We start from the raw sequence: 14,456 nt of genomic DNA on the forward strand, positions 1-14,456 counted from the left end.
TCCGCTGAAGGCCCAATGCTGGGTGCTCTGTCCTTGTCACAGCTCTGCAGGAGAGGGAGCTGCACAGCCCGCCGGCTGGGCTTCACCACAGCCTCGCTGACCTGGACGGGTCAGACCAGCCCCATCCACGGCAGTCCTCGGCTCTTCCCTGTGTGGGACATGAACCCTGAGAAGCACTGTGAAGCTCCACATCCAGAGGAACTGGCTGACAGACAGACAGAGGGCTGACCATGCACGGCTGGACACTCACCTGGCCAAAAATATCGGTTTCCAGAAAACCCCTTGTAGAGGAACTGCCACCCCAGGGGAGATGCAGACAGCCCTGTCTAGAGCAGGTGATTCCAGGTGCACACCAGCCAGAGGAGGGGATTCCAGGTGCACAGCAGCCAGAGCAGGGGATTCAAGGTGCACACCAGCCAGAGCAGAGGATTCCAGGTGCACAAGAGCCACAGCAGGGGACTCCAGGTGCACAGCAGCCAGAGGAGGGGATTCCAGGTGCACAGCAGCCAGAGCAGGGGATTCAAGGTGCACACCAGCCAGAGCAGATGATTCCAGGTGCACACCAGCCAGAACAGGGGATTCCAGGTGCACACCAGCCAGAGCAGGAGATTCCAGGTGCACATCAGCCAGAGCAGGGGATTCCAGGTATACACCAGCCAGAGCAGGGGATTCCAGGTGCACACCAGCCAGAGCAGGGGACTCCAGGTGCACACCAGCCAGAGCAGGGGATTCCAGGTGCACACCAGCCAGAGCAGGGGACTCCAGGTGCACACCAGCCAGAGCAGGGGACTCCAGGTGCACACCAGCCAGAGGAGGGGACTCCAGGTGCACACCAGCCAGAGCAGGGATTCCAGATGCACACCAGCCAGAGCAGGGGACTCCAGGTGCACACCAGCCAGAGCAGGGGACTCCAGGAGCACACCAGCCACAGCAGGGGACTCCAGGTGCACACCAGCCAGAGCAGGGGACTCCAGGTGCACACCAGCCAGAGCAGGGACTCCAGGTGCACACCAGCCAGAGCAGGGGACTCCAGGTGCACACCAGCCAGAGCAGGGGACTCCAGGTGCACACCAGCCAGAGCAGGGGACTCCAGGTGCACACCAGCCAGAGCAGGGGACTCCAGGTGCACACCAGCCAGAGCAGGGGATTCCAGGTGCACTCTGTTTACTGCTGGAGGAGCCCATGTCCAAAAGCATGTCTTCTGCAACAGCAAGACAGGCAGAGTCTACGTCCTGCAGGATGCGGGAGCTGCCTGTCCAGAGTGAGGTGGGGCAGGGCCAGGGCCACAGCAGGTACCTGGCTTCCTCAGAACTATGCACATGTCCAGTATTAGTGACAGCCTGTGCTGCAGAACAGCATGCAACTCTCTGCTGGCATCTTAAACCTCTTGCACAAATAGGTGTGAAATGCTGGCCAGGAGCACCTGGTGGGCTGAATGGAGGTCTTGACCCCCAGGGCTGCAGGTGTCTCAAGCTGGGTCCCTGCACCTCCCCCTTCCTCTCCAAGGGTGTGTTTAGGGCTGGCCTCTGTCCAGCACAGGTCCACTTGTCAGGAGGTGGATCCCAGGCATCCCACAGCCAAAACTCAACTGGAAATCCAGGGCTGCCCTCGGAGCCCACAGGGCAGGGATGTGGGATGGTGAGGCCAAAATCTAAGACAGTAACACTGAAGGTGCCCAGGGCTCTGGCTGATAGAGTGAGCAACTCACAAGAGGAGATGGGCTTCCCAGGAAAGAGCCTAAAAGAAGTTCACCCAGAGGCCAGAAAGACTGGCATGAATAGGAGAAGAACACTGCGGGCTCTCCCAGGGTGGAACCATGGAGGGAGGATATTGAGCTGGAGACTGTAGCAGTGCAAATGTTAAGAGTTCAGAGACAAGAACCTCCATGGACTGAGGGACAGGTGTCTCTCTGCACCCCAGAGTACCAGGAGGGGAAAGGAGAAGGACACGGGGGACTCAGAGGGTTCAACAATGACTGGGGGTCCCCAGTTCCCATCAGACACCAAACCCCAGACCCAGGAAGCTCAGGGACACTACACAGGACCAGGCAGGAGCACCAACCTGGGCACTGAGCTCAGGCTGCAGGAAGCCAGGTAGTGGTGGAAACCTCACCACCTGCACAGGGAGGGACACAGGCTCTGCCAGGACCACTCAGAACCCAGGGGGCTGCTGGAGGGTGGGACAGAGAAGGGAGGAGAGAGAGAGCAGCAGCCCCCAGCCCTGCCCTGCCAGGTCCCCTCCCAGGTGGAGGCAGAGAGCGGCTGGCTCACGCCCACTCTATGGGACCTGCCGGCAGCTGACCTGCCCTGAGGAAATGCTAAGCCAAAGTCCTGGGGCAGGACTCTGATCTCCAGCAGCCACGTGGACTATCAATGAAGGGCAGGCCTGGTGGCTCTGGAGGGGACGCTGTGCCATCCTGTGCCCCACCCAGGAGAGGAAGCAGAGGGAAGCATCCTAAGTCACTCCCAGAGGCCTGCAGCATCTGACACCACACCACACAAGGACTTCCCGGGGAAGGACAGCACCCTGGACATCCCCATGGAGACAGGGCACAACGCTCCACAGAAGAGGCCCCCACTGCACAGCATCCCAGTCCAGCCCACCACCTCCTGACTAGGTCCCCAGAGGCCTGGTCACCTAGTGACATCACTGCCTGGGGCTCCGTGTGAGGCCCTGGGTGGTGTTTGCAGGACAGTGTTGCCCAGTGATGCGTTTCTCAGCAGGAGGGCGAGGGCTCAGTGGGACACACCTGCCTCAGCAAATCCAACCAGCAGGTGCAAAAGAGTCACACAGTGTGACCAAGGGCGCGTGTCCCAGGTGTGCAGAGCAGTTCATCATCCAAAGTCCATTAATGTGATCCATCACAGCAACGGGTGACAAGGAACGTGCCCTGCAAGTCACCTCACAGCTGGAGGAAAAGCCCTGCTCAGGATCCACATGCATTGGTCAGAGAAAAGCCCTCAGTGAGTCAGGAGAGGAGCAGAGCCTCACCCTGACTAGGAAGAGCCCAGAGAGCCAAGGCCCAGGTCCCAGCTGAGGTGAGAAGCCACCTGCTCCCACTCCATCAGGGCAGCCAGGAGCCCCTGAGGCTCAGCCTTGTGCTCCTGTCCCCAGGACCCAGGGACAGGAGTGAGGGGAGCTAGGTGTCCGGGTGGGAGGAAGGAGGGGAACAGCTTGTTCACAGTGTCACCATGGGCAACGCGAGGACCTAGGGATTCAATGAAGAAAGGAAACCCTGCAGGACCCAGGGAGCCATGCCAGCCAGGGGACTCTAGAAGTTCCAGCTGGATGGTTTCTAAGACCCGCAGTGAGCAGAGGAATCTGGACTTAGAGCCAGCACTTGGGTGACAAGGCAATACCTGGGCACGTGGAGGTGGCCAGGAGGGACGTGGACAGTAACAGCAAACACTCAGCAGGACTCCCGGGTTTTTCAGGTGACTTTTTCAGAGCCATGCCACAGTACCAGCACCCGTTACTCAGTCCTCAGACACCAGCCTGTGGCTCCACCTCCGTGTTTCAGGGAAGCTGCACAGACAGCCCCCGAGGGGGACAGGCTGCTGGAGGGCTGCAGAGAGCGGTGGGCCAGCCCTGTGTGCTCACAGCACTGTGGGGAAGACTGTGCAGCCAGCACCCAGCCGTCCTGACCCAGCCACCTTTGCTGCCTGGACAGGGTCAGGGTGCAGCCCCAGCTGAGCCAGGTGGTCTGCAGACCTCTGGATGGTCCTTCATCTCCCACTCTGCACTCTGGGTGCTGCCTGTTCTCTGCTGTTCACCTCCTGGCTGCATCTTGGGTCCCTCTCTGGTCATACTGAGCCTGAAACAGCAGGATCCCGAGGACCACCAGGACCAAGGCAGCCATGGCCATCCGGATGAGGTTCCCCACTGTGTAATCCTGGGCAGGGGAGCCTGGGAATGTGGACACAGAGGGCAGAGGTCAGGGCAGACCCAAATCACCCCAGGATCCCCCACATCCACCCAGGAAAGCCGACCCCTAGCCAGCACTGGACCCTCAGAACCAGCCCCAGGGCTGAGAATCCTCCTGACTCCCTGTCCTGGGGTCTGAGCTGCTCTGTGATGGGCGGAAGGTCTCAGTGTCTCCTGAGAATCAAGGTAGAGGAGGGGCTGTGTGAAGTCGAGGACCCTGTCCTGCCTGGACTCCCACCCTGGGCTCTTCTCACACTGGACTCTATGGAGCCCCTGAGAGCCCTTCCCTGCTGCTCGGGGTCCCCTCTGCTCCTCTCCCTGGTTCTTCACCCTCACTGTGCTCTGTGAGTTCAGCACTGTGTCTGAGTCACGTTGGAGCAAGTTCAGCTGAGCCCCAGAGCTCAGGGCTGGTGGGGAAAGTGGCCCCTGGATCAGGGGTTCTCCTTCCCCAGGGTACTCTGTCCAGCCTGGGACTGTGGACCAGTTAGACATGACCCCAGGAGAGGAGTTTTCACTGGATCCCCAGTTGAGACCTGGGGACAGGGGAGAGGACTGGTACTCAGTGTTACAGTCCTAACCATAGGAGACTCTGCTTCCCCTCCTGCCTGCAGGTCACTCTCTCACACCCTGGGTCTCTGGCCATGTGGTCCCAGGTTCCCTCATCCTCTCTCTCACCTGTGGCTCTCTAACATAAAGGTCCTCAACAACCTGCTGCATGTCCCCAACTGTGCCAGGGAAAGTGTAGTTTCCTCACCTGAGACCAGGAGCTCCAGGGGGTCACTGGGTTCTGACCACACCTGGGGGGTTCTCCTGTAACTGCCATAGCATGTGAATGTCCACCTGTGGCTGGAGGTCACGGGGCCCACAGGGAACTGGGCCTGGAACTGCCCACTGGGGTCTTGCTGTGAGTCCAGGGTCCAGGTGAGCTGTGTCCTCCTTCCTTAGTGAGAACAAACCTGCCATATCCCTGCCGTGAGCCACACTGGAGGGTCATGTTCCCTCCTGAGGTCACCACAGGACTGGGGAGGGCTGAGAGCCTGGGTTTGCTGTAGGATCCTAGCAGAGAAGGAGGCAGGTGTTAATGGGCTCCCTCCTCCACACCGTCCCCAGCAGGGATGTGACAGGGACACCTGGGACCAGACCCCCTTCCTGAGGGCAGAGCCAGGTGCTGGGATCCCAAGTGTCCTCTCACCTGTCACCACCAGCTCCAGGGTGTCACTGTGCTCTGACCAGCCAGCAGGGCTGTGATAGTGGCATTGATATCGCCCTGCATGGTGCCGTGTCATGGTTGGGATGGGGAACTTGGCCTTGTTCCTGGGATCCTGTGGGATCTTTGTGTCCCAGGGCACTGAGCTTCCATCTTTCTCCACACGGTACTCCTGGGCCTCCAGGGTCCCCTCACACTAGAGGGTCACTGGCCTCCCCAAGGTGATCACAGATCCTGGCTCAGCCCACAGGGTGGGCTTGGGGAGGGTCCCTGCAAGGGAATCAGAGGCTGGGTCCCAGCACAGCCCCTCAGATCCCAGCCCTCAGCCCAGCTCCCTCCAGGCTCCCCAGCCTCAGACCACAGCTGCTGTTCTCCATCCACTGCCCAGGGTGGCTCCTGGTCCCCAGGGAGGAGCAGGACCTGGGCCAGCTGGGGACACTCACCTTGCTGCCCTCGGGTCCCGGGGCCCAGACTCAGCCCTGGAAGAGAGTTCCTGTGAGAGGGGAGCCCTGAGGCCTGAGCAGGCCCTCTCCTCCCCAGAGCCTCCTGGGCCCTGAGTCCCCTGATGCCAGGGCTGGCTGTGGGTTGGGGTCCCTCGCAGAACAGGGTGTCCCCTCCCCTTCTTCACATCTCACCAGCACAGTGCAAGGCCGTGAGCGTGGTGGTCATGGCGTCTCCTCCCCAGGTCCTGGCTGTGCAGATGGAGGAGGTCACAGAGTCTGGCAGGACAGAGGGACACAGGGTGTGGCCACATGTAGGCCGGTTTGACTCTCATGGGGTGTCACACAGCAGCCCACCGGAAGGGGAACTGCCCTCCCCCTGAGATCCTGGCTCCTGTTTCCCCAGCCCTGTGTGGGGTGGGTCTGGGCTCCCTGCAGGAGCTCAGACAGCAATGGTGCCTGTCCTCACCCCTCCACTGTCTGCCTGATCTGTCCTCATCCCTGCAGGGACAGGAGGCAGCAGCCAGTGCACCTGGTGCCCTCCTCAGCCAGCCCCTTCCAGCTGAGGGTGACCTGGGGCTGGTCCTCCCTTCTCTGGGGCTCCTGTCCATCTTGGTGCCTGGTTCTTGGGTCTTATCTGGGGCCATTGGTCTCCCAGCCCTGGAGATGGTTTAGGGAAGATGCAGGTCCCCCCTCAGGTGGGCACAGAGCAGCAGATCCTGAGCACCTGGCTGTGCAGTCAGCTGGAGCTCTGCTGGGGGCACAGAGAGGGGCAGGGACCAGGGAGCTCCTCGCCTCTCCTCCTGGTGCTGGTGTGGATGTCCTCTGCTAAATGGTCCCCTTCGGGGCTTCCCCTCTCCTTAGCAGCAGAACCCCCCTCATCTCCCTGGGATGGAATCTGAGGCCTCCTGCCTCCTGGGAACCCCTGTCTCCTGGGCAGGGTGCCCCTCGGGGGCCAGGCTCCAGCTCAGTGCCAGCTCATTTCCACTGTGGTGTCGTCCTGCGTAGGGACATCTGGCCTCCCAGACCCCGCGTCCAGTGTGGAGCCCGTTCTCTGCACCTCACGACCTGGAGTGTGGGGTCAGCAGGGTCTGGACACGGACGGGCTCAGCCAGCTTCTCCTCCAGGGCAGGAGGCCAGCCTGGGTTCGGGCCGGGAGAGGGTGGTGGTGCTGGGCTGGTGCCCACTCCGTGAGGCCCATCTGCTCTGAGCTCTCAGAGGTTGTCCCTGCCATGTCTGAAATGCACAGCTCTTCCCGTAAGAGCAGAGGAGGAGAATGGAGGGTTCCCCACATGGAGGAGGAGCCACAGCAAGGATCCTCTGGGGTCTGGGGTCACCAAGGGTCATTGAGGAGAAGGCTCCTGCTCCGTGTGGGGTGGGAGTGGGCCCAGGGCTCTGGGAGGGGTGGGCGCTGGGCTCTGCTCCAGCCATGTCTGCAGCCAGGCCTGGGCCAGCTCAGCTGTGTGTGGGGCCCAGGGCAGCCCAGCCACCTCCCTGGGCACCTCCCCTCTCCCCTCCTGTCCTCTCTCCTCCCCTCTCCCCTCCCATACTCTCCCCTCACCTTTCCCCCTCCCCTGGACTCCTCTCCTCTCCCCTCCTCTCCTCCTTTCCTTCTCCCCCACCACAAGCTGGGGAGGGGAACCTGGGGCTCCAGCATGCTGAGCAAGTGACCTCCCACTGACCCCACCCAGCACTTCCCCAAAGTTCTGATGTGTCCTGGTTTCATTTTTGTTTGTCCTGAAAGGCTCTCTAATTCCCCTTTGATGTCCTCTTTGTCCCATGGGGGTTCAAGGAAGCCTGCTCTCTCCCCAGTCTGGTGGGCTCTGGTCTCCCTCTCAGGACCGGTTTCCAGATCCTTCCACTGAGGTCTGAGAAGGTGCCTGACGAGACCCCAGTGTCGTAAATCTGTGGGGCCCGTCCTGCACCTGCCCAGGTGGGCCCTGCGGAGGCCCTGACTGTGCTGGAGGTTGTTTGGCTCTTCCCTCAGCCCAGCTGCTCTCTGGTGTTCTTGCCTCAGGTCCTGTGTGCTCACGGGTCCTGCCTGGATGTGTGTCCAGCACTAAGGTGGGACCTGGGCACCTCCCGTCACCGCCTTTCTCAGCTTCCCCTCCTATCTGCCTGGGGTGTTTGCATTTTGTACTAGGGATTGTTGCAGGCAGGGGCACTTAGCCACTGAGCCACATTCCAGCCCTTTTTATTTTTATTTAGAGTCAGGGTCTCCCTAAGTTGCCCAGGCTGGCCTTGAACTTCCCCCTCCTGCCTCAGCCTCCCAAGTGCTGGGATCACAGCCTGGGCACAGGCCACACCCAGCTCTGTTTCCTTGTGTATCTGAGTGCTGGTGGGGTGGGGGTGTCTCCATGATGTCACAGGTGGGTGATGGGTTGACGTTTTTATACTGCTTAATGTCCTTCTCTGTGTCTCAAGACACGTGTTGACTCACAGTCTATTTTGCTGATGTGAAAGTGGGTTCCCCAGCTCTCTCTTGGTTCCTGTTTGCATGGAATATTCTTTCCCATGTTCACTGGTAGCCTCTGTGTTTCCCTGGAGCTGAAGTGTGTGTCCTGAGCTGGGCCCAGGGGCAGGACCTGCATTCCTGGCTCTGTGGAGGGAGAGGAGGAAGGTCACTGGAGCCCAGGAGTTCAAGGACCTCCGGGCAGAGAGAGACTCTGACTCAACAATAAATGAACAAGTAAACGAACAAGTCAAGGAAACAAACAAAAGCACCAGGTTAAAGTGCATCTTGCAGACTGTGCGCAGTTGCCACTTGGTTTTCCCACATTTTTACTGGGGCATTGTGGGTGGACATGTGGTGGGATTTGTGTTACACACTCAAACACGCACAGAGTCCAGCAGTATGACTGGACCTCTGTCCTCCCATGGTCTCCTACTGTCCCTCCTCGTGCCCCTGGTCACTTTCTCTACTCTGCTTCTTTTGATTTCCATCAGATCCCTCCATTCTTTCCCTTTTCCCTCTCCAGCTTCCTCAGGTGAGAGGACACGTACGACCCTTGACCTCTGGGTTTGGCTGATTCCACTTAACACCTTGCCCTCTGCTTCCATCCATTTCCTGCAGACGCACCGTTTCATTCTCTTTATGGCTGAATATGACTCCACTGTGTGTGCACCACATGCTCTTGGTCCAGTCGTCACTGAAGGACACCGAGGCTGCTTCCCTAGTCTGCCCGTTGTGAGTTGTGCTGCTGTCAACCTGGGGTGTGGGTGTGTCAGTGCAGGAAGATGACGTTGATTCTTCAGGGAAATACTGAGGAGTGTGTAGCTGGGTCCCATGGCGGTTCCATGCCTCGTCCTCTGAGGATCCTCCATACTGATTTCCATGGTGGTTGTACTAAACAAGGTTCCACAAGGGTGTGCAAGGGTTCCTTTTTCTCCACATCTTCTCCAACTTTTATTTATATTCTTGATGACGGCCAATCTACCTGGTGGGAGATGAAATCTCACTGTAGTTTTGATTTTCATTTCCCTATTTGCTAATGATGTTGGATTTTTGTCATGTATTTGTTGGCCATTTTAATTTCTTCTTTTGAGAAGTGTTTGGTTCATTTGCCCATTGATTATTTCGGTGGTTTTCTGTCTTGGTGTTGTTTTTGAGCTCTTTATATGTTCTGAATGTTAACCCTCTGTCAAAAGAGTAGCTAGCAGAGATTTATTCCCCATTCCATGGGTTCTCTCTTCACATTCTTTGTTTTTAATTTTCTTTTTAGTTGTAGATGAACACAATATATTTATTTTATTCGTTTGTTTTTATGTGGTGCTGAGGATCAAACCCAGTGCCTCATGCAAGCTAGGTGAGCACTCTACCACTGAGCCCCAGCCCCAACTCTTGCTTTCTTTGCTGTGTAGGTTTTTAATTTAATGCCATCACAATTACTAGGTCTTGACCCTCTTTCCTGAGCCTTAGGAGTTCTATGGGGAAGCTGTTGCCTATGCCTGTGTGCCGTAGGGTTGACCCGATGTCTTCTTCTGTGAGTTGCATTTTTCTGGTCTAATTTCAAGGTCTTCCATCCATTTTGAGTTAACTTTTGGGAGGGTGAGAGATAAGGGTCTAGTGTCATTTTCTACATGTGGTGTATGTGCCTATTTTTAGGTTAATACCATGAAGTTTTTGTTATTAGAGCTCTTTTGTGGAATTTGAAGTCAGGTATTGTGATGCCTCCAATGTAGTTTTCTTCTTCTTCTTCTTCTTCTCCTCCTCCTCCTTCTCCTCCTCCTTCTCCTTCTCCTTCTCCTTCTTCTTCTTCTTCTTTGTATTGCTTTGACTCTTCTGGGTCTTGTATTGTATAATTGGAACAAATTATATCCCATGCTTCTGTGATCATGTCAGAGCAAATTCTATTGTCATGTATAACTAAAAAGAACGAATATATTTTTTAAAAAACTAGACAGGTTGGCTTTGTGTGGTAGAAGGTTCCCCCGGGACTGTGGAGGCAGGAGAGGGAGGCATGGCAGAGGTGGCCTGGGGAGAAAAGACGGGCTGGATCGGCGGTGCAGGTACGACAGGGGCTCTCAGTCACAGGCCTCGGGAGTGGTGGATTCTGCTTTTAAAGAGAACATTCTCCACGGGCCCTATTATTCTGTCGGTCAGGTTGTGGGAAGGACCCTTGCTCCTTGCCCCAATGCTCAGGCTCCTTGAGCTGCAGGCGAGGCCCTAGGAAGGCAGCGTGTGAGGCCCCGCCAACTCCTGCAAGAGGGTCCCCACAGGAGAATTCTGTCTGAGCCTCCCTTCACCCCAGGGTGTCGACCTTGGCCCAGATCCAAGCAGCACCCGGGCACAGGGCTCCCGTGGTGGCCGCTCTCCAGACCCTGGATCCACAGCGCCCAGGCCGCCTGCCTTCTGCTCCCCGCACTAGCCCCGCCCCACCCTTGACCTGGCCACCGCGGCTTCCACAAATACCAGTGAGGGTTGAACCCCACGTGTACTTTCTCTTCCCTTTCCCTTTTTCACATCCCAAAATAGAGTCTGCGGTGGAGTCTGGGAGTTGGAATTCCTTGAGGGGAACTTGCGAGGCTGCCCAGGAGAGCAGCAGAGCTCCGTCCAGTCCAGAGCGGATTCAGGTTCACATCCTCCCTGCTCGGCCACCTTCCCCAGGTCACAGCCTGGGGCTCAGGGAAGCCGGATCAGAAGCCCTCCTCACCATGACCACGGGGACTGGTGGAGATGAGGTAGCCCAGAGTGGACTACCGTCCCCAGGAAGGTCAGTCAGACACCTCCCTCGCCTGGACAACCTCAGAAGTTCAGAGCTGGGTGACCTTCAGAAAATAGGGACAGGAGGTTGCCTTTGATGGACAGGAGGAGACAGCCGATTGAGGAAATTTAGCCCAAGGCGTTCACCCAGGAGAGCTGAGGCCATTCAAGTTCCAGCATAACCATCCGTGGTCCTCAAAACCCTGTCCCCAAAGTGAGACACCCCTGTATCCTACTGTCTGAGGTGGGGGCCTGGTGGTAGGGGCTCTGGGATGACTTTCGGGGACCCAGGCATCCGCACCACGGAGAGGGGCCGAGGCTGGCTGCTCTCCCGCCCTGCTGGCCTGCTCCCTTCACCCAGGTCCCACAGGTGCCTTGACCTGACATCCTGAGGCAGGTGACCCTCCCTTCACCTCCTTCCTCCTCCCAGCTGCCTGTCAATGTCCCCTGCTGCACACAATCCAGGGCGGAGAGGGGTGACATGAGAAAGTCAGCCTAGAGCTGCAGGACTGTGGCTCCGCTGGGTCCAGGGCCTCTGTGGCTCCATGGTGTGGCCTGTGACTGACCTTGTGGTCCAGCCAGGAGGGGAAGTGGGGCTGCTCTTTCCTCCCTCAGCTCCCACTCTTGTCAGAGGTTGGCCTCCTTCAGACTGGGAAAGCCCGGGACCCTGCCTTCAGAGGGACCGACCCGCCCTGGAAGAGGAACAACATCACAGGCTGCTTTGCCAGGGGCTCAGTCCCTGTTCCACGGCTGCGCAGGCTCCATGCCTCTAGCGCCCTCTGGAGGGTGTCCCTGCAATTGCGTCCCTTTTGCCTACAGCCTTCTGTGGGTACCACAAAGCCAGGGCAGGTCTGAGGGGGCCCCGAGGGCTTCTCCAGGGCTGTGTGCTGACTGGGTCGTGTTTGTGTCTTCTCTGGATCCTGAAGATGAGCTGACTGTCTGCAGGAAACATTGGCACCCATGTGAGAGCTTGGGAAGCCACCCTGGTGGGCGGGTCAGCCCAGGCACATTAGGAACTCCCAGCAGAGGGAGCTCACGAGAGAGGCAGCCTGAGTAGCTTGTGGGTGGTTTCTTGAAGGCACCCCTGGAGCAGCGGCTTCTCTTCTAGTTCCAGCGTCTCCCAACCACCCAGCAAGATCATCTCCCACGCTCTGGGTGGGGTGGAAGAAGTGGCCGCGTGGGTGGTGTTCCTGGTGGCCAGGGAAGCCTGCCACCTTCCACGTTCGGTCCCTGCAGTGGAGCTGTGCCTCTCCCTGATCCGTGTCTGTTCCCGGGAGCTTTGTGCTCCAGTGTTGGGCTGGAATCTTCTGCTGGGCTCCCATATGCTGCTCTCTTCCCTGGGTGTCGTCAGTCAATGATTCTGCAGGGGTGACTGTAGAAAGCTTCTGTGCCGCTGGCTGGTGCCACTTCACCTGTGACTTTCAACCCACTTCCTGTGGCATTGAAGAGGCACAGTCTCACCTGGCAGGTGTTCACGGTGTGTAGGACTCGGGGGAGCTGACCAGGCAGCTGCAGATGATGTTTTGAGGAATGCGCAATCCACCTTCCTTCAGTCACATCCTCTAAAGTATGTGAACAATCCAGGGAGCTTGCAGAACAGAAATGTACCTTCACCGACAGCCACAAGGGCACCTCAGACACCAGAGTCCACGAGCAGCATGGCCCCCACTCTCACGGGCCCTGTTTGGAGCACTCCCCACCACTGCCTGCATGCCTGCCACAATAAACGACAGGGGCTATTCCTTTCCTTCGCGTGTAGGGCTTACCTTGACTGCAAGCCCCTAACTGCTGAATGCTCACCTGTTCCATCGAGAACGATTCCTGCAGGCATTCTGTTATGACATTTACTCACTGTTTTCTGAAAACAGATCTACACCGTGTGGAGTTTTAGTTCCTACATTTTCTCCCCTGCTTAATACCCTGGTGGGTACACTTAATACCAACCTTCCATTGTGGTTGGATGGATTTTGATTCCACAAATATTGTCAATGTCAGCAATACTGCTTGGAGCACAGGTGCACCCTGTCCTCTGGAGCACCACCCAGCATGCCTGCTCTACAGACAGTTACACACTCTTCTCCAGTACATCGACACATCAGTCCCAGGTCTGCACACAACTGCATACTCTCCTACAGAGCACCACCGAGGAGTTCCTACTCTGCACACAGCTGCACCAATCTTCTGGAGCATCACCTAGAACCCCGGTTCCACACACAGGTGAACGCTCTCCTCTGGAGCGCCTCCTAACAGTCCCAGCTCTGCACACAGGTGCACCCTATCTTCTGGAGGACCACCCAGCAGTACCTGCTCTGCACCCTGGTGCACCCTCTCCTCTGGAGCACCACCCACCAGTTGTAGATCTGTGCACAGGTGTATCCCCTCCTCTGGAGCACCATCCAGGTGTCCCAACTCTGCACAAATGTGCACCCATTCCTCAGTACCGACAGCAGTCCCAGTTTGGCACACTGGGGTGCCCTCTCCTCCTGACCACCAGCCAGTGTCCCTGCTCAGCACACAGTTGCACCTTCATTTCTGTAGCATCACCCAGCTGTCCCAGCTCTGCACACAGGTACACCTTCTCCTCTGGAGCACCACCGGCTGTCACACCTCTGAACACACCTGCACCCTCTCCTCTGGAGCACCACCCTGAAGTCCCAGATCTGCAGCAGGTCCACCCTCTCTTCTGGAGCATCACCCAGCATCCCACCTCTCCACACAAGTGCACTCCCTCTTCTGGAGCAAACCCAGCAGTCCCACCACTGCACACAGCTGCACCCTCTCTTCTGGAGCACCACCCAGCAGTCCCACCTCTGAACACACCTGCACCCTCTCCTCTGGAGCACCACCCTGAAGTCCCAGATCTGCACACAGGTGCACCCTCACCTCTGGAGCAACACACAGGACTCCTAGATCTTCCCACAGCTGCAACCTATACTCTGGGGCACCACCCAACAGTTCCAGCTCTGCACACAGCTGCACCCTCTCCCCTGGAGCACCACCCAGCAGTCCCAGTTCTACACCCAGCTGCACCCTCTCTTCTGGAGAACCACCCAGCAGTACCTCATCTGCACCCAGGTGCACCCTCTCCACTGGAGCAAAACCCAGAAGGCCTAGATCTGCACACAGGTGCACCCTCTCCCCTGGAGTACTACCCAGAAGTCGCTGCTCTGCACCCAGCTGCACCCACTCTTCTGAAGCATCACCCAGAATCCCAGCTCCACACACAAGTGCTCGCTCTCCTCTGGACCACCACCTAGCAGTTCCACCTCTGCACACAGGTTCTCCCTCTCCTCTGGAGCACCACCCAACATTCTCTGCTCTGCACACAGCTGCACCTTCTCTGGACCATCACCGAACTGTCCCAGTTCTGCACACAGGTGCACCCTCTCCTCTGGAGCACCACCTAGCACTCCTAGATCTGCCCACCACGGCACCCTATGCTTTGGGGCACCAACCAACACTCGCACAGCTGCACACAGCTGCACCCTGTCTTCTGGAGCACCAACCAGCAGCACCACTCAGCAATTCCACCTCTGCACAAAACTCTACCCCTTCCTCTGGGACACCAACCAGCATTCTCAGCTCTGCACACAGGTGCACTCTCTCCTCTGGAGCACCACCCACCAGTCCCAGCTCAGCACACAGGTGATTCTCTCCCATGCAGCACCACCCAGGAGTCCCA

At 58.0% G+C, this 14,456-nt stretch overlaps 1 pseudogene; it reads right to left on the bottom strand.

Annotated features, from left to right (window-relative positions):
* Positions 1-3,567: 3,567 nt before the first annotated feature.
* Positions 3,568-5,800, bottom strand: LOC124967148 (leukocyte immunoglobulin-like receptor subfamily A member 5; annotated as a pseudogene).
* Positions 5,801-14,456: the final 8,656 nt, after the last annotated feature.

This window comes from Sciurus carolinensis, chromosome 16 (assembly GCF_902686445.1).
Source record: "Sciurus carolinensis chromosome 16, mSciCar1.2, whole genome shotgun sequence".
Classification (NCBI taxonomy): domain Eukaryota; kingdom Metazoa; phylum Chordata; class Mammalia; order Rodentia; family Sciuridae; genus Sciurus; species Sciurus carolinensis.